The sequence below is a fragment of the Chiloscyllium punctatum genome, chromosome 37 (genome assembly GCF_047496795.1).
Source record: "Chiloscyllium punctatum isolate Juve2018m chromosome 37, sChiPun1.3, whole genome shotgun sequence".
Classification (NCBI taxonomy): domain Eukaryota; kingdom Metazoa; phylum Chordata; class Chondrichthyes; order Orectolobiformes; family Hemiscylliidae; genus Chiloscyllium; species Chiloscyllium punctatum.
In genome coordinates, this window is record NC_092775.1 from 49,019,950 (window position 1) to 49,046,010 (window position 26,061).

The window sequence follows — 26,061 nt, forward strand, 5'->3', positions numbered from 1 at the left end:
CCATCCAAGAAAATGTCAAGCTCCTTCTTGAACACAGTACTTCAGAAAGTAATTATTAACAATAATGTGAGTCTACTTGAACCTAAAGCATGTGTTGTACTCAAAAGACAGTGTAGCTATTACAAAAAACAAATGAAATAGTATTTCATACTAATAGTATGCTCCAGCCTACATTTTTTGGCACGTGGATTATCATTTCACCTATTGTGGATTTTACTGACTTGAAATACAAGGAATGCTTCCAACAAGCAAATCTTTTCTTTAACTCATTTTAAATACATTGCAGTTTTTGATTAGTTGAACAGTACTGTATCAAATAGCTTTTGGTCCAGTACTAGACCATAACCATCAATCCTACCTTTCTGATTAATGAATCAAAGTACTGAGAAGAATGCTCTTATCAGATGTCAGAGGCAAATCACTTTCATTGTTGCTCGAAAAAGTTCCATATTTGGAGAAGTATATATTGCTATAATCTGGTTCAATACTACAAATGTACTTATAGCACAGAATCTATTGGCTCCCAAGAGATAAAACTTCATTTGGCTTGACTGTTAATCCAGAGACCCAGGTAACGTTCTGGGGTCCTGAGTTTGAATCCTGCCATGGCACATGGTGGAATTTGAATTCAACAAAAAAAAATGTGGAATTAATGATGACCATGAGTCCGTTACAAATGGTTGGAAAAACCTATGTGGCTCATGAATGTCCTTTAAGTAAGGAAACTGGACTATGTGACTCGAGACCTTCTGAGCAATTTGGGATGGGAAATAAATGCTGGTTGAGCCAGCGACATCCTCATCCTGTGAACGAATAAATTAAAAGTGAATGCCTTTCTCACCATGATGGGACCAGCTGCTTTTGAAATGATGGTTCACCAAGGTTGCCAAAAGAACCCTAGTACTAAGACAGTGTATTCTGGTATCACTAAGAACGAGTTTGCAATGAAAGAAAGCAGCTGCTCAGCGAAACTGTTGTAGATTGTTGTTCAAATTAAAGAAACTCTCTTGTCACTGTGTGTATGGCAAGAGCTTCAAAATCAGAGTTTGAAAGAGGAACAATAAAAGAAACAATAAAATGCATGTGACATTTTTGCACAAAGACCATAAGCTGCCATGGAAACAGACCTGCTTTAAGGCCATTGGCACGGAAATGGCAGCAAGAGATATTTGCAAAGGAGTCATTTTCCAAAGCCAGCAGGGGAAGTCCACTGGATTTCAGCAAGGTCCAGGCTACAGCAGCCAGGTTCATGGTCTCTCAGTCAGAAATTTAGATGTTACCACTGCTGTGGTCACCATGTAAATATTCCATTTCTAGGCAAAGTGAGAAGACAGTCATATCTGGGCAGTAACCCTGCCCCCGATCACAGTCAGGTGCCAAGGCACAAAAGCGCCTCAAATTGAGTTTATAATAGATCTAAAGCCAGTTCAGGAGCCTCCAACTCCTCACTATTGTTTATAATAGTTTTGAAAACAGACTTTGATGCTATCAAGCAGGAAAATTGATTTGTGCTCAGTGTGCAAAAAGAAAACAACATATGGAAGATGAGAATAATATGACTAATGATAAAATTCCAGTGTTCACATTCAAAAAGATCCTCAGATTCATAACTTACTGACATTGTGATATCTCTCATTTATGTCTACTTTCTCAGGTGATTACTAAGTCACATTTAGTTATGCTTAACTGGGACACGATTGACTAGTCATTCCAATAACTGTATTCTTGTGTTTGGAGAAGTTACTGTCAGATCAGAATATATTTGATTCTATTATTTGCCATCAGTAGTACTGAAAGAGGATAAAATATCCCAATTGACAAGGAAATTAGCAAAGAAATTAACGATGTCATTAAGCTGGACTGAGTCATTGACAGTAATGATTAGTAAGAATGTATCTGAAATCATCAAAACACGAAAAGAGAACAGTGATCTTCGAACTAGGAGGACAAATTGATAAAATTAGCCATTAATATGAAGTTAAATATTATAAAGTCAGCAGATCATGCAAATGTGGACATTCATTTAAGATTATGGATATAGACAGATTTGTTTCTACCATTTGAGCTGCTTGTGAATTACTTTACATACAAAAATAATATGCCATAAAATTTGCGAAGAAACTTGGAACCATGTAGGCTCGCTATAGAGCTCAATGATGACATCAAACATTGGTTTAAAGAGTATGATGAAAAATTGCAAGAGGATTTCACACGTAGAAGTGAACTGAATATTGATCGAGGCTCTCTTGTGAGATTTAGAGAGTACCAAGGTTTAGAGAGTGCAAGAGCAAGTTCATTAAATGCACACAGGGATAGTCTGGTTGGAAGCAATAAGCAACTTTTGCTACCTAAAGTTAGAGATGTTGCAAAGTTGGTTTAAAAGTTGTACGTCTTAGAATGTGAGCTAATCATTATGTGGTCAAACACAAGAAAACTGAGAAAACAAGTACATATCAATTTCTTTAAAGTGGAAAGGAAAGTTTCAGTCAATACCTATAGTACGTTGGTACATATTGGGACTATTTCCAGCTCTACAAGTGACAACATTTTTGAGGTTTTGAGAGATTAGTTTGTAACTTAAAGGGTTGCCAAAGGTGTTATCTGTCAGATAGTGTTCCAGAGTTCATGTCAGTAGACTTTAAAATTCTTCAAATAAAGAATGAATCAAATCAAACTCAATCTAATAACACTGTGTCATCCAATATCAATTTTTAAAAAATAAGAATCATAGAATCCATTTAGTGGAGAAGGCGGCCATCAGCCCATCGAGTCAGCACTGACCCTCCAAGAGCCGGCCATATCCTGAAACCCCACATTCACCATGGCTAATCCACTAGTCCATACATCCCTTAACACTATGGACAATTTCAGTGCATCACACCTGACATCACTTCTGCCCTTCACATCATCGCTGATGCCACATGCTCAGTGACTCCCGCCACCCTTACTGCCGTGGTCACCACCACTTCTGCCCCCACCAGCGCCACTCACCTGCATTCTGCTGACATGCCCCCCATAGACCCCACTGTCACTATCCCCACCCCCCAGAACCCCAAGGGGAACACTACCCCTGCTCATGACTCCACCCCCATTCCCCCCACCATCACACCCACTCCAGTTACAGGTTCCGCCCCCACTCCCAGCTCTACACCCACACCAGATCCCAGCTCCCAGCCCTGCTGAGTTTTCACCATCCCCCCAGACCTCCCTCTCACTGAGGATGAACGATCTGTCCTCAGCAAAGGACAGACCTTCATCCCCCTCCGTCCACGCATCAATGAATTTAATACACGCCGTGATGTCGAACAATTCTTCCGTCGCCTCCGCTTCCGAGCTTACTTTCACAATCAGGACTCCCGCCCACCTTCCGAGGACCCCTTCGCCCACCTCCAACACACTGCATTCACCTGGACACCCCGCGCTGGCCTATTACCTGCCCTCAACCTCTTCATTTCCAACTGCCGCCGGGACATTAACCGCCTCAACCTGTCTACCTCCCTCCCCCACTCCAACCTCTCACCCTCACAACGCGCAGCCTTCCAATCCCTCTGCTCCAATCCCAACCTCACCATCAAGCCAGCGGATAAAGGGGGCACAGTGGTAGTCTGGCGCACTGACCTCTACACCGCTAAAGCCAAACTTCAACTCGAGGACATCTCTTCCTACTGCCCCCTCGACCATGACCCCACCCCCCCCATCACCAAACCATCATCTCCCAGACCATACAGAACCTCATTACCTCAGGAGATCTCCCACCCACAGCTTCCAACCTCATAGTCCGGGAACCCCGCACTGCCCGGTTCTACCTCCTTCCCAAGATCCACAAGCCTGAGCACCCTGGCTGACCCATTGCCTCAGCATGCTCCTGCCCCACTGAACTCATCTCTACCTACCTCGACACTGTCCTATCCCCCCTAGTCCAGAAACTCCCCACATACGTTTGAGACACCACCCACGCCCTCCATCTCCTCCAAGACTTCCGTGTCCCTGGCCCCCAACGCCTCATCTTCACCATGGATATCCAATCCCTCTACACCTCCATCTGCCATGACCAGGACCTCCAAGCCCTCCGTGTTTTCCTCTCCAGACATCTCCAACAGTACCCTTCCACCGACATTCTCATTCGTTTGGCCGAACTGGTCCTCACACTGAACAATTTCTCCTTTGAATCCTCCCACTTCCTCCAGACCAAAGGGGTAGCCATGGGCACACGTATGGGCCCCAGCTATGCCTGTTTCTTTGTTGGCTACGTAGAGCAGTTGATCTTCCGTAATTACACCGGCACCACTCCCCACCTCTTCCTCCGCTACATTGTTGACTGCATTACCACCACCTCGTGCTCCCGCGAGGAGGTTGAGCAATTCATCAACTTCACCAACACATTCCACCCTGACCTTAAATTTACCTGGACCATCTCTGACACCTCCCTCCCCTTCCTGGACTTCTCCATCTCCATTAATGACGACCGACTTGACACTGACATTTTTTACAAACCCACCGACTCCCACAGCTACCTGGATTACACCTCTTCCCACCCTACCTCTTGCAAAAATGCCATCCCGTATTCCCAATTCCTCTGCCTCCGCCGGATCTGCTCCCAGGAGGACCAGTTCCACCACAGAACACACCAGATGGCCTCCTTCTTTAGAGACCGCAATTTCCCTTCCCACGTGGTTAAAGATGTCCTCCAACGCATCTCGTCTACATCCCGCACCTCTGCCCTCAGACCCCACCCCTCCAACCATAACAAGGACAGAACGCCCCTGGTACTCACCTTCCACCCTCCCAACCTTCACATAAACCAAATCATTCACCGACATTTCAGCCACCTCCAAACAGACCCCACTACCAGGGATATATTTCCCTCCCCACCCCTTTCCGCCTTCCGCAAAGACCGTTCCCTCCACCTCTACCTGGTCAGGTCCACGCCCCCAAACAACCCACCCTCCAATCCTGGCACTTTCCCCTGCCACTGCAGGAACTGTAAAACCTGCGCCCACACCTCCTCCCTCACCTCTATCCAAGGCCCTAAAGGAGCCTTCCACATCCATCAAAGTTTTACTTGCACATCCACTAATATCATTTATTGTATCTGTTGCTCCCAATGTGGTCTCCTCTACATTGGGGAGACTGGGTGCCTCCTAGCAGAGCGCTTTAGGGAACATCTCCGGGACACCCACACCAATCAACCACACCGCTCCGTGGCCCAACATTTCAACTCCCCTCCCACTCTGCTGAGGACATGGAGGTCCTGGGCCTCCTTCACTGCTGCTCCCTCACCACCAGACGACTGGAGGAAGAACGCCTCATCTTCCGCCTCGGAACACTTCAATCCCAAGGCATCAATGTGGACTTCAACAGTTTCCTCATTTCCCCTTCCCCCACCTCACCCTAGTTCTAAACTTCCAGCTCAGTAACTGTCCCCATAACTTGTCCGGACTTGTCCTACCTGCCTATCTTCTTTTCCACCTATCCACTCCACCCTCTCCTCCTTGACCTATCACCTTCATCCCCTCCCCCACTCACCCATTGTACTCTATGCTACTTTCTCCCCACCCCCACCCTCCTCTAGCTTATCTCTCCACGCTTCAGGCTCACTGCCTTTATTCCTGATGAAGGGCTTTTGCCCAAAACGTCGATTTCGAAGCTACTTGGATGCTGCCTGAACTGCTGTGCTGTTCCAGCACCACTAACCCAGAATACAATATTTCAGTATGGCCAATCCACCTAACCTGCACATCTTTGGACTGTGGGAGGAACTCCAAGCACCCAGAAGAAACCCACGCTGTGGGTGGAATTGAATCCAGATCTCTGGTGCTGTGAGGCAGCAGTGCTAACCACTGAACCACCTGGTTGCCCATTGCACAAAGTGTTTAGACTGTGAAGGGGTCTTTGCAGAATTACTTGCTAGGTGACAAGTTAGGCAGTAAATTCCATGTTTCTCCTTGACATAAGCTAAACACTTTTCTGTTCTCTCACAAAATAACACCAATATTACGACTAGTTGCTCACCTACAAATTAGTGTTCAAACATGCTCCTTGTCCAAGGTTTAGTTTGCTTAAACATGACATCAATAGAGAAGCAAGAGAAAAGCAGAAGTGAGGATGAGCCATGATACATGAGGCATTCACTCCTGGTCAGAAGGTCATAGTGAAAAAGCAGCAAAGACTGGAGACAGACTGTCAGTGCAATTTAGACCATTTGCCTGAAATAGCAAATCTGTCAAAGAGAAGGCTTGATAAACCTTCTGTAGTCCAAATTCTTCCTACAGTGAAAGTCAGGAGGTAACTGAAAGTAAAAAAAAAATGAAATATAAACAGAAATTGCTGGAAAAGCAGGTCTGGCAGCATCTGTGAAGAGAAATCAGAGTTAATGCTTTGGGTCAGGTGACCTTTCCTCAGAGCAGGACCTGAAACATTAACTCTGATTTCTCTTCACAGATGTTGCCAAACCTGCTGAGCTATCCCAGCAACTTCTGTTTGTGTTTCTGATTTATAGCATCCACAGTTCTTTCGGTTTAAAAAAATAAAATGAAAACTTGCTATTAATACAGATTCCACTAGTACAGCAAAATGAATCTTTGATTAAGACAAATGTTACAGCCCTAGTCATCAAGTGTAGCTGGTTGTGAAGGTTAAAGCTCGGCTTTGACACAGCCAGATGTTGAGAAAGCAGAGTCAAGCAAATGGAAAAGGAGAAATGAACCAGATAGGTTCATTGTAAGTATGCAGGAACGATGAATAAGTATGTCTCTATTTTACATTACCATTTTTCAAATGATATTTTTGCTAAAAAATACCAGCAATAATAAAATATAATTTTAACAAGAAATTATTCTGGAAGTATGGTGGTGATTACAGTAATAACAAATATATACCTAACTTGTTAAAATTTTCAGGTTGTAGGATATTGGCTCAGTTATACTGAATATTATGAAATTATACACATTAAAATGCAAATTGAAACATGTACAAATTATTGTAGGTACAGAGGAAATGCAGTGAATTGCTGTCTCTGGTGAGGATGGTGTAAATATAGTTAATTTGATCATGACTGCATATAAAAAACTTTCAAGGAGACTAACTCAATGCAAACACAGCAAACTGCAAAAATAAATGATCAATATTTATCTGTTTTACTTTTAAGTTTAACTGACAACTGAAAGAGTAAACAAGTTGGCATTACAAAAGCCAGTAAAATCGCCACACAAAGAAAATCATCAGGAGAATCTGGAAGAATTCACAATAAGTACAATATAGATACATTTTGCCATATCTCTCTCATCTCCCTGGTTATATGGCACCATTTTGAGATGTTAGCCTGGCTCAAGTCCCAGTACATTACACGGCTTTCCCTACGCATTCTTATGTGATGATGTTTAAAACAGTGCAGGCAATAATTTAAAATGTGACTGTGTGTGTTTGGTCTCTGTTTAATATTGAGATACACACATAAGAGCTCATCACACAGAACAAACAAGTTGGATTAAGGTGTCTAATTTAGCAAACAAAAAAAATTATATCTTATATCATTTTACTATAAACTTCCAAAAATATTTTTAAATGGTTTACAGCCCAAAATTTTTAAATGATTTTTAAGCATGAATACCTTGAAAGAATAAAACTCTTTGACTTAATTTGAAAATGTTACAGAAGTACTCTTACAATTTTAGATATCCTGAATGCTTGTGTCAAAGTTCCAAATGAAAGATTTTCAATTAAATTAAAAAGTTGCAGGAATCCTACTGACCGCCATCCCCTAGGATTAGCATCAAATTACTTAGGGAGTCTCCTGTAAAGTGCATAGATATCCAAGGGGTTGTTGCAAGCAATTTGGGTGAACTGTGTGCATTAAGATGTCTCCATTCACTGTGACAGCACCTGCTGACACAAGAGAAGATGCCCACTACACCACAGAGTTGGGATCTGGATGGTAAGCCAGGAAAAAGGTGAGATGAAGGGTAAAGAGAAAAATATGGGAATGGGAGCCTGGAAGGAAGGAAGGATATTGACACTTGATTCCTAACACAATCCAATTTTTGGACTGTACAAAGACAAGATCAGAAGTAAATGATTGTTTCAAGGAAGCTGGTGTGGGGACTGGAGGAGGCATGCGAAGAAGTGGCAGATAAACATATGCAGGACGGAATGGTATGTTTATTCTCAAAACACCACGGATGTGGCATATAATACCAAATTAAGCATAGTTGCTATGACAAAAATGATGACATAGTGAGTGAAATCAGTAATCTAGTTACAGATGTTTGCACCATGAATTGCTTCGCTGTAGTCTTCCCCGTATGTGTCACTGTCTGAAATTAACAATGTCTGAAATACACCATCATTCCAAGTTTCATTTATTTCTGTAGTCTCCAGTGGAGGAGAGTTTTATCGAGCTAATTAAGGGAGAGTACACTGATCCACAACAAACAATTAGAAGTGTCACTTATGGATGGAAGCCTAATATAAGGCAATACATGTGCTTTACATTAACTGCCTGCTTCTTACAGAAAGACAAATCAGCTTTAGTCTGAACACAATCAAATTTCAATCAATAAAAGTACCGCAAGTTACCAGACCCTAGAGAAACAGCTATGGAAGATCGCTGCACAAACATCAGAACTGATGCAGAGATCAGCTGTGTATCCTAATAAGGAGGATGCTAAGACTTTGCTGGAACAGATGCCCTATTAGTTTAACAACAATATCCAGAGCTAAATAAGAAAATGGCACAGTATCAGTTTTCAGCTGTAAGATGCAATAAGCTTGTACAATATCTTTGGGTTAACAGCAGCAGTGAAAAACATTCTAGGCCAATTCAGATTTTGGTGAGAAGAGGCCCAAAAAGGTAAAATTTTTAAAAACTTCCCTTCAGGGCCTCAGGGGAACAGATCTACTTCTATGTTCCCTCTGGTAAAGCATAGGCCTTCCTTGCTTCAATGCCCCTATCTATTGTCATTACCGTTTACACAACCTGCACACCGGAGATGTTCCCTGCCTTTACCTAGTCTCAGAGGGTGTTCTCTGGTCAATGGAACTTTCCACTACTTTCTGATGCCTTCTTGCCTGGAATGTGGCAACACAATTTAAACCGAAGGGACAAAAACCTCAGGCCTCAGTTCGAGCGAATCAGGTGAGTGTCCAACTCATGTTGAACTAGGTGAGATATTCCTTTATCATATAGTTTTGAGTACCCAAAGTAAGCAGTAAACCTCAAGTTTTTTCATCTTTTTATTGCCAAAAAAAGGCTTGGGAACTGTAAATAATTCTGCCTTAAAGCAGCATTTGTCTTCCACTTCACAGAAACAGCATTCATAATATAGAGAAATGAAAAGTCACACATCTTAAAGATAGTATATAAAAGTATTTTGTGATGCTGCACATAATTTGCAGCGAACTCTTGGGTGATGTGATAACATGATGTAGTGTTATGCTGCTATGAGTTACAGAATGCTACAGTTCATCAAATAGCCATTTGCATCATCCTGTCTGCACTGGATCTCTAATTGAATTGTACATTAAGTTTTATTAAGCCTATGGAGATCAAAGCTCTAGCTTCAACACCTAACATTACCACGGACACTACAGATGGAGATACTTGTCCCTGTTGAGCAAATGTGCAATCGAACATCAAACAGGACTGCACTCATATAAACACAATAGAAACTAGGTCAAATATAAAACAATTTCTAGATTGTTGTGTGCACAGGATAATGGTGTATCACTCAAAAAGAGCTGTCAAACCTGACATACATGTCCTCTCAGTCTGAAGTTAGTACATACATTCCCTTTAAGGCAGGTGGATACTAGACCATCAGCAAGATATTTTGTGCTGGATTAGTGGTGCTGGAAGAGCACAGCAGTTCAGGCAGCATCCAAGTAGCTTCGAAATCGACGTTTCAGGCAAAAGCCCTTCATCAGGAATAAAGGCAGTGAGCCTGAAGCGTGGAGAGATAAGCTAGAGGAGGGTGGGGGGTGGGGAGAAAGTAGCATAGAGTACAATGGGTGCTTCAGGGCAGAGGAAATGACCTGGGAGTTGCAGTGGGAGTGGGACTCCCTGAGATTCTTGTAGGAGAGGAGGAAAACTTCTCCAAGGCAGGCATCCTTGCAAGAGGATTCGCAGTAGGGTTAAAATCAATGAGGTAAAAACAATGACTGCAGATGCTGGAAACCAGATTCTGGATTAGTGGTGCTGGAAGAGCACAGTAGTTCAGGCAGCATCCAAGTAGCTTTGAAATATTTTGTGCTACAGCCTGGAGACACACAAGAAATTGTTTTATATCTCATGTATTGTTTCCGACCGTTTCCTTCTATAACTAACAATTTTATTGAAATGTATACAGCTCAGCTGCTTTTAGCAATACCATATTGTTGAGAAAATTATCCTGTTTCACTGACACCTGGTAATGTTTCAGGAATATAAGAGACAAGGCATGATGGGTCAGTTAGCTGGGTTTGCAATGCAGAACAATGGCAATGCCGTGGGTTCAGTTCCTCCGTGGTCTGAGGATGCCATGAAGGATGCTCCTTCTCAATCTGTCCCCTGATCTGAGGCATGATCCTTCAGGTTAAACCACCACCAATTATCTCTCTCTTAATCAGTGGGCAACTCTATGGTCTGCGGCAACTAGGAGAAGGTGAGGACTACAGGTGCTGGAATGTCAGCGTCGAAAAGTGTGCTGGGAAAAGCACAGCAAGTCCGGCAGCATCCGAGGAGTAGAGTCGACGTTTCTGGCATAAGGCCTCCATCAGGAATGTGGAGGGGGAGGGAGTGGATAGATGTACAGGGGGTTGGGGGGGGAATGGCAATAGGTGGATGCAGGTAATTGTGATAACTTAGTGGGGAGGGTGCCACAGATAGGTGGGAAGTAAGATGGACAGGTAGGACAGTTCAAAGGGGGTGGTGCAGAGTTCGAGGGTTGGATCTGGGATGAGGTGGTGGGGGGGGGGAGATTTGAAAACTAGTGAAGCCAATGTTGATGCCATGTAGTTGAAGGATCCCAAGGCAGAAGATGAGGCATTCTTCCTTCAGTTGGAAGGTGGGTTTGGTTTGGCACGGCACGGAGGGTGTTCAGGATTTGCATGTCCTTGGGGAAGTGGGAGGAGGAGTTAAAGTAATCGGCCATAGGGAGGTAGCATTGTTTGGTGCATGTTTCCCAGACATGTTTCCTGAAACACTCTGCAAGTTGGCACTCTGTCTCCCTGATGTAGAGGAGACCACATTGAGAATGATACATGCAGTGAATGAGGAGAGTGGATGCACAGGAAAGTCTCAGCCGGATTTGAAATGATCCTCTGGGGCCATGGACAGAGGTGAGGGGGAGGTATGGGCACAGGTTTCGCACCGTGTAAGGTGGCAGGGGAAGGTGCCGGGTGTGGATGATGGGTTGATGGAGGATGTGGACCTAATGAGGGAGTTGCAGAGGGAATGGTCTCTGCAGAACACAGGTAGGGTTGGGGAGCGAAATGTATATTTGTTGATGGGGTCAGACTGTAGGTGGCAAAAATGGTGGAAGATAATGTGCTGTATCTGGAGATTCTTGGGGTGGAATGAGGGGATTTGGGGGCTTCTATCCTTGTTGCGGTTGGGGGGTGTGTGGAGTTTGAGGACGGAGGTACAGCAAGTTGGAGAGATGTAGGGCATTGTTGATCACATGGGAGGGGAAATTGCAGTCCTTGAAACGGGAGGACACCTGGGATGTCCTGGGGTGGAATTGCTCCTGCTGGGAGCAGATGTTACAGAGGCGGAGGAATTGGGAGTAAGGGACAGCATTTTTAAAGAAGGGTCGGTGGAAGGTGGTGTAATCAAGGTAGTTGTGGGAGTCGATGGGTTTGAAATAGATGTCATTGTTCAGTCGGTAGCTGGATATGGAGATGGAGAGGTCCTATGGTCTGGCAGGACTATGGCAAGCACTGGGGAATATGAATTCAGATAACTCATAGCTGCATGTAATATATTCAGGGCAAGATTTAAACTTAGGCATAACAAAAGTATCAGTCAAGAACAAAATTTTTCTTTCCCTAACATACTTATTATAGAGTTATAGAATCACGGAGTTATACAGTATGGAAACAGCATACACCTTGCCAACAAGGTATCCTTTATGAACCTAGTCCCATTTGTGAGCATTTGGCCCATATCTCTCTAAACTCTTCCTATTCCTGTACCCATCTAGATGCTTTTTAAATTTTGTAATTGTACCAGCCTTCACCACTTCCTCTGGCAGCTCATTCCGTACACGCAACACTCCGTGAGAAAAAGTTACCCCTCAGGTTCCTTTTAAACTTTTCCCCTCACATCTTAAACCCATGACCTCTAGTTTTGGAACTCACTACAGAATCATTGGCGACCTTTAAGCGACAGTTGGATAGGTACATGGATGGGTGCTTAAGTTAGGACAAATGTTCGGCACAACATCGTGGGCCGAAGGGCCTGTTCTGTGCTGTATTATTCTATGTTCTACTCTAAGGAAAAGACCTTGGCTATTCACCCGACATATGCCCCTCATGATTGTATAAACTTCTATAAAGTCACCTCTCAGCCTCCGATTCTCCAGGGAAAATAGCCCCAGCCTATTAAGCCTCTCCCTATAGCTGAAATCCTCTATAACTGGCAACATCCTTTAAATCTTTCTAATCCCTGTCAAGATTAACAACATCCTTCCTATAGCAGGGAGGCCAGAATTGAATGTGGTATTCCAAAAATGGACGAACCAATGTCCTGTACAGCCGCAACATGACCTCCCAATTCCTATACTCAATGTACTGACCAATAAAGGCAAGGGTACCAAACACCTTCTTCACTATCCTATCTACTTGTGATCCACTTTCAAGGAGCTATGAACTTGCACCCCAAGGTCTCCTTGTTTAGCAACACTCCCCAGGACCTTACCATTATGCCCTGCCCACATCTGCCTTTCCCAAATGCAGCATCTCAATTAAACTCCAATTGCCACTTATAGCCCATTGGTCCATCTTAGGGTCACAGAGATGCACAGTATGGAAACAGACCCTTCGGTCCAACTTATCCATGCCAACCAGATATCCCAACCTAATCTAGACCTATTTGCCGGCACTTGGCCCATATCCCTCTAAACCCTTCCTATTCATATACCTTTTAAATGTTGCAATTGCATCATCCTCTACCACTTCACCACCACTAGCAGCTGATCTAGATTCCATTGTACTCTGAGGTAATCTTCTTGACTGTCCACCATACCTCCAATTTTGGTGTCCTCTGCAAACCTACCAACCATATATCTATGTTTACATTCAAATCATATAAATAAGTGACAAACAGCAGTGGTCCCAGCACAGATCCTTGTGGCACACCACTGGCCACAGACCTCCAGGCTGAAAAACAACCCTCCACTAGCACCCTCTGTCTCCTACCTTCGAGCCAGTGCTGTATCCAAATGGCTAGTTCTCCCTGTATTCCATGTCATCTAACCTTGCTAACCGGTCTACCATGAGGAACCAGGTTGAACGCCTTATTGAAGTCCATATAGATCATGTCCACCGCTCTGCCTTCAGCAAGTGTCTTAGGATAGTTGAGGAACTGGTTGAAATGGACTTAATCGTGTAAGATAGACAGATTACCATGTGCAGACTGTCACACATCTAGGGCAGTTAGCTGATCTTATTATTTCCAGTAAGCTTGTCTGTCAAGTCCTGTTTCATCTCTGGAATCATACACTGCTCCAAGCTTAGTAAAATCACAATTTTGTTCCTCTCCCTGACTCACTTCACTTTCTCCAACCTGAAAAGTGAGCTCAAGACCTTTTATCAATGCTTCCTCATGACAACGTTTTTGTATTATTACTCCATGGATTTTGGGCATTCACTCCCATTTGTTGTCCATCCCCATTAAAGTAGTTAAGAGTCAATCACATTCCTTTGGGTTTCCAGTCACATGTAAGCCAGCCTGGGTAAGGATACTTACTCCGAAGGGCACTAATGAGCCAGGTTGTTTTTTTGTTTTAAAACAACAATTAATAATGTTTACATGGTCACCATTAGGCTATTTTTTTAAATCCTGGAATTCTACTGAATTCAAATTTCACCACCTTCCATGTTTGAATTCAAACCCATTTCCAAATAACATTTGGAATTACTAACCAATGTCCTGCCGGGTTTCTGAATTACTCGTGACATTGCCACCACTATCCCTCTGCCTTCGCAATCAGCAGGAGGGATACAATGGCCCAGTGAGGGCCCCTGGCTTCAGATGAATTGCTCATTTAGTCAACCAACACTGGGGCTGTTTCAAGGAGCACAGTCAGCTGTGCTTATTAAAAAAAACTGTTTAAAATGAGACTGTGCCAAGCCTCACTATTATCATTGCAGCAGGAATAAAAATATGTCTGAAAAGAAAACGTCATTCAAAAAAGATGTAAGTAAGATAAAGTATGTGAAAGCAATCAGAGAACAACTCTGCACAGGATTAGTTAACATTATCCAAAATTGCTCTGAATTGAGCCAGGAAGTGGTGTTAATCAGGCATGTTTTGTTAAAATACTGAACTGAGCCAAAATGGGTGTTGGACTGGAAAGTTCAAGGAAGCTCCATTGATTTGCAACCTGTATATTAAACACAAACGATTTCCTTTAAATTGAACAGCCATTTCCTGTCAGAAAAACAATTTGGTGTTGCAAACAACTTCATGATTGTTGTTGAGGTGACAAGTTCGTAAAATATTTGTTTAGAAAGTATAGAACGTTATAAAACATCCCTTTATTCTATTTTTCTTCTTTTCTGCTTGGATGACAACACTGTCTATTCCACAAATTTAAACCATGCTGAATGGAGAAAATAATTCCATGAGTAGATTGTGATAAGATCAAACTAGAATTTTTCAAAATGCTAAATATACTGAGGAGTTACAAGTTAGTGATAATAGTTGACAATACCTCATGTGGTTGCTGGACAATTTTCCTTTCACTACATTAAATGAAGACATCACCCCAAAGGTCTTCCGTGGCTGAACTGCTCAATTAAAATCTTGCATACATGAGGAACAAACGAATGAAAGGGTAAGAGTGTAGAGTCGAGAAAAAGTCATTTTAATCAGGGGAGTATAACCAATGTTTATGAAGTCTGAATCTGCGCTGCCTGGCTATTAAATTCGAGTGGCAGATGCTATTGCCCAGGCAACAAACCCCAGCACAACCCGCTCACAGTGTTCATTAACTGCCTTCCCTTTATCCAGTTTTGGTCATGATATACTGTACTTCAGCCTTGATAAGGTGTCTGAGTTTCTCTTCGTGATTCTTTTTTATTAAAGAAGTGTGACTGACATTTTGACTCCATTGTAAACAAGGTATTTTCTGTTGGCTGTGTAGGTTCTGTCTACATTTTAAAAAAATGCTTGACACTTTTTCTCAAAACTTTGCAGGAATAAATTTATAAATAAAATTATACAATATATATGCCAAGAAAATAATTTTAGTGTATTAGAAATAAGTATACTTGAAAATAAAAATAATTGAATACATAGATTAATCCAGAAAAGCTTATGGTAATGCTGCAGCACTAATGAAAGGTACAAGAGTGACAGGATACAGAGTTTTAATTTCTGCTAACCCTTCTCACAGCCTCTTGCTCTTCTATGTCACCTTCCTGGCTGCATTGCTAGAAGAATCCCCGATAGGCATCAAAACATTGCTGTCAAATGGAAAGGGTTGGGGGAAGCAGGCAAGAGGCTGTTTTCCTGGACTGTACTCATGAATCTACTGACAGGTGGCCAAAGCAACGCTGGTAATGGGTGGAGAGTTGGCTATCTGCCTTGCACACTTGGCCACAGGGATGTACATGGCTAAGGAACCAACAAAAGGAAAAACATTTAAAGAGGCAGTGTGGGGGGGGGGAGGAGCAAAGAAGGGATAGTGCAGCTGTTCAAAGCTGAAAAATATCCAAGTTATGCAGTATACAAATTACGCTTTATACAAAATCCAAGAATTTCAAGTGAAAGGAAGATTAAAAAAAAAGTATGAGACATATGCCATGTGAATCTCTCATGGTTTTTTATGCTTCCATGGGCATCACTGACAAGGCCAACATTTGGAGCATATCTCCAACTGCTCTTGGCAAGGTGGGGTTAGGCACCTTCTTGAACCGCTGCTGTCCATATCGGTGGGTAATTCACAGTGCATTTGTACTTCCAGGATGTAGACCCAGTGACAGTGAAGGAATGGCTACACTTTCAAGTCAGGATGGTGTGTAGCTTGGAGGGGAACTTGTAGCTGGGACTTGTATCTGCTGCCCCTGTCCTTCTATGTGGGTGATGTCACAGATTTGGAAGGTACAGTTGAAAGAGGCTTGATGAGTTCCTGCAGTGTTGACACTGTGTATTGGTTGTGGAGGAAATGAATGTTTAAGTTAGTGAGTGGGGTGCCATGGAGTGAGATGGTTTGGTACTGGATGATGTCAAGTTTCATGATTGTTGGAGCTGCATCAATCCAGTCAGTGGAGTGGTTTCCATTATGCTCCTCATTTGTAACCTGCAGTAGTGGGCAGGCTTTGGGGAGCTTGGAAGCAAGTTAAGTCCCTCAGAATATCCAACTTCTGAAATGCTGTGCAGCTGTAGTCTTTATATTTCAGATTCAATTCAATTTCTGGCCAGTGGTAACCCCTAGGATACGGACAGTGGGTGAATCAGTGATGATAATGCCACTCAATATCAAGGGGAAATGGCTAGTTTGAAGATGGTCATTGTGTGGCACTTCTAGGCATGAACATCACTTGACACCTATCAGCTGAGGCTGAATATTGTCCCAGGTCTTGCTGCATATGGAGATCTTTAGTATCGGAGAAGATGCAAATTCTACTAAACACTGCGCAATCAGCAGCAAATACCTCTGCTGACTGAGGGAAGGTCAGGGATGATGGAGCAGCAGCTTTTTGGGGTTACCCTGAAGGATTCCTGCAGCAATCGACTCTATGACTCAATATCCTCAGGCTGAACAAGTTGGTTTCTAACAACCACAATTATTATTTTTTGTGCTAGGTATCACTCCAAACAGTGACAAGTTTTCCTTCAACTTTCAGAGGCACTTTGCCTTTATGTCAAATGTTGCCTTTATGTCAAAGGTAGACAACTCTCATCACTCCAAGCTTTACTTGTGTCAGGGACAAAATTGATTCAATACAATAATAGTAATCTTGTAACATACAAACAACAAATCAGGAGGAATAGGCCACTTGGCCCCTTGAGCTTGCTCCTCCATTCAATACGATCATGGCTGATCTAATTACATTCCTATCCATGCCGGATAATCTTTCTTGCTTATCAAGAATCTACCTACATCAGAATTAAAATGTACAAGTACTCTGCTTTCATCATCTTGAGGAATTTACAACTCATGACAGAGAAATCTTTCAACTGTCTTAAATTTCCACCATCAACGCTCAGCAGTAGCAGCCAAAATCCAAGATCTTTTGAAAATGCAGTCCAAACTCATGATCACTTCCATCCAGAACGACAAGGGCAGTAGATACAGGAGAACATTATTGAAATAACTCCAGAGAATATTCCATCACCAAGTCAGCTTTTATTTACATGTGGAGAGTCCTCGACACTGATCCAGCTCCCTCAGAGCCAAATCTCAGAATGAACAGAATGCCTGATGCTCCTGTTTGTATCTGTCAGGCGGGGCTCCCAAATTGGACCAGATTAATAGCACCTATCAGGAAATTCATGTTTTATGAGGTTCACTTGGCTAACCTCGTTACAATCACCTGCAAGTTCCACCCCCGCCACCTCAAGCTACTCAACATCCTGACTTGGAAATATATTGCCATTTCTTCAGTGACGTGGAGGTGCCGGTGCTGGACTGGGGTGGACAAAATCAGAAGTCTCACAACACCAGGTTATAATCCAACAGGTTCATTTGAAATCACAAACTTTCAAAGTGCTCTTCTTTGTCAGGTGCAGTCATGTCTTCAGCATTGCTGTACCAAAATCGCAGAGTTCCCTCTTCCATGGCATTGTAGGGTTCAAGAAGACAGCTCACCTTCTCAAGGGCAATTAGGGACAAGCAAAAAATGCTGGCCAGCCATCGATGCCCATGTTCACGACTGAATCAAAAGTTGTTTGCCCCATCTGTTCAAACGTAACCTACGCCAAGTTTTTAATTCTCCCACAATAAGAAACAGTTTTCTCAGCTGCACTTGTCAAGAATCCTCTGGATTTTATACATTAAAAATACAAGTCTTGTCCAGCCTGTAACACAAGGGCCCCTCTATATACAATGTGGTTTCAAATATACAACTGGTTCCGTGCCCTCGTAAAGTGCAATATTATAATTGGCAAAGCACCTCACTCATTGGAATTTCCATGTCTTTCTCTTTGCTGCACCTCACAAAATTCTGCATTGCTGCTAATGAGTGGAAAATTTAAACATGATACTTTTATAAAACCTCTGGCAAAACATCAATTCTTTTCCACATCTTGCCACCAACTTCGTTAGAAAGCCATATCTCCTTTGCATCAATGAAATTATGGCAAGCTTAAATATAGTTTAAAAGTACATTCTTAAAATATACAAGGTAAGAATCTTATCGGCAGATGACTGACCATGTATTGGGTTTTGTTGGGAGAGGGGAGGAGGGAAGAGAAGGGGTGTAATCTAGGATAGTTTAAAAGGTCGCACAATATCCCAAAATAGTTAATTCTGGATGAATGCACACATAAATGTTTCAATTTATCAAATTACCTGGTATTTACTCTTCCCATAGCAATTTTTTGACGAAAACTGGAGATTATTTCTAACCGTTGGTTTCTACTGCTCAACATAGCAGTAACTGCCATTGTCAGTGTTATCCTATAATCAATGTCTTTCGTCTGGTTTCTTCATTTTGCTATTTTAAGCCATTAATTTTAAGCAGGATCACATCTCTGGAGCAGAAATTTGATATGTGCATGTAATGGATATGTGTGACAGTATTGCCAGTAGGACTGTCTAGACTTACACTGCCATAATCACATTTCAGACAAACACTTTTTACAACCTTTTAAAATTTTAAAAAATCCTATCTTTTGCATACTACGATGGTGCTAGAGAATAGCTAATTTTTACACTTTTTACTGTACTCTAGTACACGTAATAATATAACCTAAATCTAAATAAAATCCAAATCTTGTTGTTTGGCATCCTAGAATTTCGGTCATATTTGTCTAGACTGAATCACTGAATGACTAGTTATAAAGGCTGTTGTACAGGGGGTTGTAAATGGCTATTTTTACCTGTTTACCGAACATCTAGTTGAAGCATACAATTACATTGCAAACTAATCATGTGTTCATCAGGATTTGACTGCACTGTCAGTTCTGAAACTTGTATCACATTGCTTCTTTTCTATATTTGACTTGTAGATGAAAGTAAATGGAAGATAATACCAGGGACCTACCAAATTCTTACAATTTGCAAAAAAGCCCATTATGTAAACAACATGTATCAAAGGATTATTAAGTTAGAGAAGTAAGGGAGAAGAAAAGGTGCAAGGCATAAGTGATACACACAGTGGGAGACAGAAAGGCCAAATGGATTGAGAAGAGAGTAAAAAGAGGAGAAAGATAGAAAGGAAGGGAAAGGATAAAGAGCATACATAAGCTGTTCATAGCTCTTTGAAAGTGGGGTCACAGGTAGATGGGACAGTGAAGAAGGCGTTGGTATGCTTTCCTTTATTGGTCAGAGTATTGAGTATAGGAGTTGGGAGGTCATGTTGTAGCTGGACAGGACATTGGTTAGGCTTCTTTTAGAATATTGTGTGCAATTCTGGTCTCCTTTCTATTGGAAGGATGTTGTGAAACTTGAAAGGATTCAGATAAGATTTACAAGCATGTTGCCAGGGTTGGAGGATTTGAACTACATGGAGAGGTTGAATAAGCTGGCGCTGTTTTCCTTGGAATGTTGGAGGCTGAGGGGTGACTTTACAGAGGTTTATAAAATCATTTCGGGCATGGATAGGGTAAATAGACAAGATCTTCTCCCTGGGGTGGGGGAGTTCAGAACTAGAGGGAATAGGTTCAGGGTGAGGGGGGAAAAATTTAAAAGGGACCTAAGTGACAACTTTTTCACGCAGAGGATGTTGCACGTATGGAATGAGCTGCCAGAGGAAGTGGTGTAGACTGGTAAAATTACAACATTTAAAAGGTATTTGGATGGGTATATGAATAGGAAGGGTATAGAGGGATATGAGCCACGTGCTGGCAAATGGGACTCGATCAGGTTAGGATATTTGGTCGGCATGGATGAGTTGGACCGAAGGGTCTATTTCAATGCTGTACATCTCCATGACTCTATGACTCTAAAAATGTGAGAAAGAGAAGAATGAAATGTAGATAAGAAAAAGGACAAAGCAGGGAAAGAGTGAGGAACACAGAGGGAAGATGACAGAGACAATGATAACAGAAGGTTATGACAGACACACACATTGGATGGGAACTAGTTGAGGAACTGAACTAGATGCAGCATATTTTGTCACAGTGGATTGCAAGGCTAAGAACATCATGGTGTAGTTAGTTATGAAGAGATAAATATGTTTTCCACATTCAGCATGACATGTTGCATAAATGATCTGTGAAAACATCACTTACTATGAGAGGGCTATACCAATAAGTACCTCAGTTCCAGTACTTGCCAAGCTTTTCTCGTACTGCTGCAACAAAACTGGCATTTATCAGACTCTGAGGAGAATTACCCTGACAAGTCCTACCCAGAAAGGACAGACCTAATCAGACAGCTTGTAATCAAGAGTGAGTATGAGAGAGACAGGGTGTGTGAGACTCTTCACTGGCAGAAGTCACACCTAACACACCTAAGCAAAATTGTTGAAATTGTTAGACGTCTGTTATCTCAGCTCCAGGACAGGACACTGCTGCCATTCTGCAACTTTAAACATCCATTACATCCACAAGATCACTATAGAAATCACCAAAGCTCCTTTGACAGTACCTGTGAAATCTACAGCCTTTACGAGCTAGAAGGGCAAGGATAGCAGATGCATGGGAACACTAGAAATGCAAGGCCCCTTCAAGTCACACACCAGCTTTACTTGGAACTATATTTTTGTTCTTTATCTGGGTCTAAATCCTAGAACTCCCTTCCAAACTCCACTGTGGATTACAGATACATAATGTCAAATATGTATATCCAAAAACAGGCATTCTTAAAACTAGACATTTGTTATTTTCCTGTGCTGCAACAAAACCTTGACCCAATCTGACACTGCTCAGACTGATCCACCTAAATCATGTAGGAGCACCCAATGTGACCTCAGCATCCAATAAACACAGATACGTCTGTGCAGAATAAAAATAAATACAAGCTTCCATCGAAGCAGTGACAGTAATACACCGCAAAAGGATATAAATTTAAAGCACTCACATTAAAAATGTTATGCCATGGGCAGCCATGTAAAATGGAAGTATAATTCATTGTCTATAGCCAAGAAAGTGGAATAATTGCAGAATTAAGATAGAATTGCATCTCTGTAAAAACAGAGTGAAGAGCAAGGGGTTGTGGTTTAAAACAGAATGACTGATCTGGATACTTTATGCTGAAAGTGACAGAAAGAAATTAATTAATTAAAAACAATGCATAAACCAAAAAGAACAGAAGAGCAATTTATTGTCATGTGTATTTTTACAAAAAAAAGTGTAAAGTCTTATGTCGCTAGACCACAGTGCCTGTATTAAGACAGATGTCATAGATAAGAAGAAAAAAGTAAAAATTAAGACAGAGCTCATGTCAGATCAATTTCAGTTCAGGGAAAGTCTATTAAAGATGAACACAAATACCTGGAAGCCACTGCCAAAGGCTTCCACTTCAATGAGACCCTCACGCTGGAACGAGATCTACATGCCAATCTGAGACTGCCTGTCTGGTACAAAGTTAAAAATCACACAACACCAGCTTATAATCCAACAGGTTTATTCGGAAGCACTAGCTTTTGAGGTGCTGCCTCTTCATCAGATGGTTGATGAGAAAAGTCCTTCCAAATAAACCTGTTGGACTATGACCTGAAGTGTGATATTTAACATTGTCCACCACAGTCCAACACTGGCGCCTTCAAATCACATCCGAGTCAAGGCAGCCATAACATGAGACCGCCGTTCTGGGCTCAAATACAAGACCTCCAGACCACACACTGAGCCAAGACTGGACGAGATCACCTTACCGGGTTTCTGGAATATCCAGAAGCCGCTGTCAAAGATCTCCACACCGATGTGACCTTTGTGCCAGTACAAGACCACCAAACCTGGAGACCGCCATGCCAAGCTGAAACTGTCCCAGTGGGATGAGATTGTCATAACGGGAGACTGCCATGCCAAGCTGGAAGCCTCCTCTTCACTGAGCCCAGGCCAGGAGAAGAAACCTTCCACTGAAGTGAAAGAGGGTAAGATAGTAAGTGGAAATATTAAGAAAAGGCAGAGAAAGAAAAAAAAAGCAAAAAGTGGACAGAGTAGATGAGCTCCAGGGTCCTGTGCTGAGGAACCTACATGTTGCATTGCTACATCATTACTATATTGCTTTCTAGAGTGCTGAATTAGACAGAGTGATGATAGAATGACTCTACAAAGAAGGGATGGCATTTGTTGGGGTACGTTGTTTGACCAAGCCAAGATTTCTGGTGTACTGAACTGATCATTTCAACTCCATGTGAATATTCCTCAGGGTGGTGATCAAATTTAAAAAGGCATCACAGTAACTGAAAATACATGGAAATAAATCTTCAGATGATCACAGGCAGCTAAAGTTAGATGAGTTTTCTAGTTAATTCATGAAAACCTCAGATAAACACATCTATTAATTCTGATGAAACATCCCTAATTTGGCATTACATATCAAGTTAAAGCATAAGAACAGCTGATTAAAGGGCACCGACAAGTGTAGGAAAGACACAAAGGCTAGGGTTACTGTGGGCTTGGTGAAAATATTATGCCTGGAAAATATAAGTAGAAGCTAATATGTGTTGGAAAGGTCTGGCACTCAAGATGTTTTGAGGAACAATAGTTCCAATGGATTACTAAGGTAACATGACAGCATGGATAGGCAGGCAAATTTCTTTGGACTGGTTTTAGAAGCACTGTCAAGAATCTATATCTTGCAGTTTCCATCAAATCCACTGAAGCTCAGATGGAAACTGCAAGATATAGATTCTTGACAGTTGCTCAATACATTATGATGCTGAACTTTTTGTGAAATGTATTTCACATGTACTTACCAATAAATGTGACATCGCCCATTTAACCAATGTACCAAATTAATATAAGGTCATGAATTCTAAGAATGAAAACCAAGTTATGCAACAGATGCTTAGTGCTACAAACTGAGGCCTAGAGCTGACAGGGCTCTCGAAAGCATTTTCAGTGCTAAACACTGAATGGTTTGGAATGTAGAACAGTGGTTGGAATGTAGAACTTGATACAACATGATGTAGGTGAGACAAATATCATACTTTTTTAAGGGGATCCTATTGAGTTAATGAGGAAGAAAGTAGAGAGATTTGTTGATAACTTTAAATGAAATAGGGTAGGATGGTCTGCTTTGTGTTACACATTCCATACAATGCATTTGAAATGTGGTCATAGGGGCTTCATGTTGATTTCGGATGTATAAACGCTAGTCCAAATTACATGTCCTGTGCTTTATGCTTCATTTACTACATTGCTCTGTATATGATCGTCTGGGTCTGCATGGGTTACTCTTTGGAGGGTCAGTGTGGTCTCGTTGGGCCAAATGGCCTGTTTCCACACTGTATGGATTCTATGATTATAATGTGTCTTCTCCAATAGTGTATGTTTATCTGAATCAATAATATTTCATGTACAATACTTTTAAAACAAAAGTTCACAGAATCTGAGCTTCCCAGGTAAGGCCAGCGTTAATTGCCCAGACGAAGTTGGTGGCACCTTATTGAACTGTTCCAGTTCATGTGTTTCAGTATTGTCAGGAAAGGAGTTCCAGCATTTTAACACAGTGATAATGAATGAAGGTGGTATAGTTCCAAGACAGGACAGTAGGAGTTGGAGAATGATCTTACAGGTTTATGTGTTTGGCTGCCCCTGTCTTTCTAGGTGGTAGAGGTTGCCATTTGGAAAGTTTATGTCAAAGCAACTTTGATGAGTTACTGTACACACAACTGTCACTATGCACCAGGTAGGAAATGACCAAAAATGGAGGAATGTGGTATCAATTAAGCAATTAACTTGTCCTCTTTAAAGTAAAGCTTCTGGAATTGTACATAACAAGGCAAGTTGAGAAAATGTAATTACACTCTTGATATGTGCCATGTGGATAGTAGACGAGGGTTTGAGGTGTCTCTAAATTGTTCTTGTAGCCACTATATTTAGTTGACTGACTCAGTTAAGTTCTGGTCAATAGTAATTCCCAGGACATTGAGGGCAGGGCAATTCAGCAATGGCAGCACCACTGAACAGCCCAAAACGTCGATTCTCCTGCTCCTCGGATGCTGCCTGACCTGCTGTGCTTTTCCAGCAACACACTCTCGACTCTGAACATTAAGGCAAGATAAAGTTTTCTCTTTATGGAGATGGTCTTTGTCTAACGCGTGCCAAAAAATGTTACTTTTTGTTTATTAATCTAAGTCTGCAAGTTGTCCAGGTCTTGTGGCATGTGGCCACTGTTATGATCCCAGCTGATGGTAATACTGGAAAGTCAGACCCCTGCATGAAACCTGGATTTTTCAGGTTTTAACAACTTGTAGATTTCTATCCAAACTCTCTTGGCTTAGATGCTCCATAGACTTGGAAACACTTCTTTGGAGATGACTGGATCCCCCGAATTAAGCTGAAAAACTGTGGGTTCGCCAGCGAGGAGGAAAAAAGCTGCTCTCTTCTAAACTCAGCAGTTCTTCTGAACTAAAATGTTGAACATTCTGTTCTGAAGTCAAAACAAAATTAATTGCCTTCTCAACTGCAATCATGTGCTTTCTTGGAACTGATGTATTCAGGTCACTGTTCAAATTGACTGACTTTTTTTTAAAAACAGAAACTTCACAGAACTGACCCACATCCATCTCTCTCTATTTTGAAATCCAGAAGTATGATATATAGTACACGTTTTTCACGGTACAGACTGTTTCAGAACTTAACGAGTTGCCACTAGCATTGAACACTGCAAAAAAAGAAGCAAATACTCTCCTTCTGACCTTGTGATAGATTCGTTACAATAAGACAGTTGGGCCGAGGAACTTAGAGTCATAGAGTCAAAAAGCATGGAAACAGGCCTATGCCAACCATAATCTCATATTAAACTAGTCCCACCTACTTGCTCCTGACCCATATCCCTCCAAACTGCTGCTATTTATGTATTTATTCAAATATCTTTCAAACATTTTAATTGTACTCAAATCAACTTCTGCAACAATGTTCTCCCTCCAACACCACAAGCATCTTCCTTTGCGCCGAACATTAATGACAACCAGTGGAGAGTTTTCCCTCTGATTCCCACTGATAATCATTTTGCAAGGGCTCCTTGATACTTCACTCAGTCAAACACATCATGATGTCAATAGCAGTCACTCTCGCCTCACCTCTGAAATTCAGTTTGTTTGTCTTTGTTTGGACCAAGACTATAATGAGGTCTGGAACTGAGTAGCCCTGGCAAAATCCAAACTGAACATCAGTAATTAGGGAGCTGCTCAGTGCTGCTTGAGAGGACTATTGATGACATCTTTGTTGATGACTGACAATAGATTGATGGGCACTAATTGGTCAGATTTGATCTATTGTGCTTTGTGTATTCTGACATACGTTGTCAATTTTCTAAATAGCTGGGTAGATAGCTGCATGGTTCTGGACAAAGCTGGTTATGGAGCACAGGTTTTCAGCTGGGATGTTGCCAGGGCCATATTCTTTGCCACATCTGAGAGATATATTTTCTGTCCAACTAAATTATAATTCAGCAAGAATTATGGAAGGGTTCCGATGGATTTTCAAAAGATTTGGTCCTTGGCAGAAAAGGCACTGTCACCAATGGTGCAGCAAAGAAAATAGTGGGTGACCATTAGAAGAGGATTGCATGGATCTCAGAATAT

General features: G+C 41.9%; 1 protein-coding gene across 4 annotated transcripts in view; it reads right to left on the reverse strand.

Moving 5' to 3' along the window:
* Positions 1-26,061, reverse strand: part of LOC140463097 (microtubule cross-linking factor 2-like) — a 117,205-nt gene that overhangs the window by 65,321 nt on the left and 25,823 nt on the right. The gene's annotated exons all lie outside the window — the stretch shown is intronic.